The sequence below is a fragment of the Aptenodytes forsteri genome, unplaced genomic scaffold (genome assembly GCF_000699145.1).
Source record: "Aptenodytes forsteri isolate BGI_AS27 unplaced genomic scaffold, ASM69914v1 Scaffold175, whole genome shotgun sequence".
NCBI classification, from domain to species: Eukaryota; Metazoa; Chordata; class Aves; order Sphenisciformes; family Spheniscidae; genus Aptenodytes; species Aptenodytes forsteri.
Genome location: NW_008794723.1, coordinates 1,178,256 through 1,180,408, shown reverse-complemented (window position 1 = coordinate 1,180,408; position 2,153 = coordinate 1,178,256). Strand labels below are relative to the sequence as shown.

At 42.7% G+C, this 2,153-nt stretch overlaps 1 protein-coding gene across 1 annotated transcript in view; it reads right to left on the bottom strand.

Annotated features, from left to right (window-relative positions):
• The window catches only part of LOC103894473 (WD repeat and coiled-coil-containing protein), a 12,911-nt gene extending 10,875 nt beyond the window's left edge, over window positions 1–2,036 (bottom strand). Inside the window, exon 1 of the mRNA XM_009273872.1 lies at window positions 1,957–2,036. The gene's annotated coding sequence lies outside the window, so the exon portion shown is untranslated. The remainder of the gene's footprint in view (window positions 1–1,956) is intronic.
• Window positions 2,037–2,153: the final 117 nt, after the last annotated feature.

Genomic DNA, 2,153 nt, shown 5'->3' with positions numbered 1-2,153 from the left:
CAGAGCAGAGTAGAGGGGCAGAATCCCCTCCCTCGACCTGCTGGCCACGCTGCTTTGGATGCAGCCCAGGATACGATTGGCCTTCTGGGCTGCGAGCGCACATTGCTGGCTCATGTCTAGCTTTTCATCCACCAGTACCGCTACCCTATGATACTGTACCTATCATACTATACTATGATAGCATATGAATGACTCTCAAGCTTCAACATCCTCTAATGCAGTGATTTTTTTTTTTTCTTTTCCTAAATGATTCAGCACCTTTTTGTCAAAGTTCGCAAACCACCCTGTAGCTCACTACTGTTTGCTGGGTAGAAGGGATGAAAGCAGTAGGCAGCTGACTATGCCCGCAGACTGGTATTTCAACATACCTGAATATTCATACAAAAATACACATACATTTTTAAATGTGCCTTTTTTTTTTTTTTAATATCTGCAGTAATTCTGGGGACATTTTTATCATTTGGATATTACTTTAGGAGTACTTACATTCATAGTGTCCTGCAAAGTAGAAATTACTGGTTTATAGGTAGGAAATAAAACCACAGAAAACCTTCATTCCAGTATTTTTGAAAAATGGGTTACATGATTTGCCTGATGCCTCAAAATAAGCCTCTTCTGTTCTCTCCACATAGCAGAACAGCTTCAAAAAGGAGAATGGGAAACTGCCAGCAATCATTATTCTCCGTGATCTGTAACCAGGTGTCTGGGACATCCAGAAGCCATATGCCAGGCACCAAAACTTCAGAAGGGTTCAGGATTTTACACATATTTCTAGTTTTTGAGCTGTGAGCAATCCCTACTCTGCGCACAGAAGCCAATTCAAAGGAATTGATGGTTTCCTCACTTAAGATTCTGTGTAGGATTTGGCTCAGCTGCAAAGCTATGGCACAGAATGAGTTGCAGCTTTAGTAGGAAACATGCAAAACAAGAAGAAAGTGTTTGAGAAAGTCAAACTGTCAAACTGGAAGTGTTTATCACAATGTGCAGGGCCTGGCACTACTCGGTATTTTAATTAACCATTTGTGGATGACCCCAAACTTGGAGGAAGGAGATTGGAAGAGTGGATTTCAGAGACTAAAATTGGATAAAAAAAGTTATGATGATCAAGATAATTTCTTCTCAAACTAGTAACAAGTGCAAAATAATATACTTAGTAAAGAAAAAAAAAAAACACACATGGATACCTCTTCAGGAGTAATTCCCTGGTAGCAGTACAGCAAAAAGGGATCTGGCTTACGGTGGATCACAAACTGAATATTTCAGTAATGTGAGAATGTTGCCAAATAAGACAGTATCAGTCTGGAATGTTTTTAAGAGGGATGCCATACACAACGGAGGTAATTACCCCACTTCCTCAGAGCTAACAGTATCTCCAGTGGAGTACTGCGCCTAGTTCTGAGATTAACAGTCCAAGGATGATGGAAATGCTTAACAGAGCTCAGGGACCAGAGAAACATGAGAAGTGGGTTCACTCAGTTTGGAGAAGATTGCGAGTGGAAACTTGCAAACACGAAGCAGTCTGCTAACAGGAGAACACGGATCCATTGTTCTCCAGGCCCACTCTGGCTAGCGCGAGATAATAATCAGCTTAGTTTCAACAAAAGAGATTTAGGTCAGCTATTAAGGAAAAATTCTAACTATAAATGATAGCTAAGCATTGAAGCAGGTTACCTTAGAGAGGGGGAGAAGGCACTCCATGAATTTCATAATCTGTAAGGGCCAATTAAGTAAATGTCTGTCAGGGATAAGTTTAAGTACACTGGGTCCCGCCACACGGTAAAAGAGCACTCGAGATACTTCCAACCAACTTCTCCACCATCTACCTGGTTCTCCTCTAAACTCCAGTATAACCAACCTCAATCTTGTTCAGCAACCGCCACTTGCAGGAAAATCAAAACGTTAGTTGTTTGCTCTTTAGTGCTCTGAATCACACGCACACTGCTAGGCAATACTTACTAACGGAAGGGAGATGATAACGTGCCTCATAAGATATGCTAAGATACTAAGCCTCCTGGGCCATCTGGATAGTTTCCCGTGGTACGAGAGACGTTTTACGCTATTCCCGGCGGACCTGGAAAAGCAGAAGCAGCAAGACCCCCGCTGGCCGTTGCGCTCCAGCCGCCTCACCAAACCCCCCCCGTCACTCGGCCCAC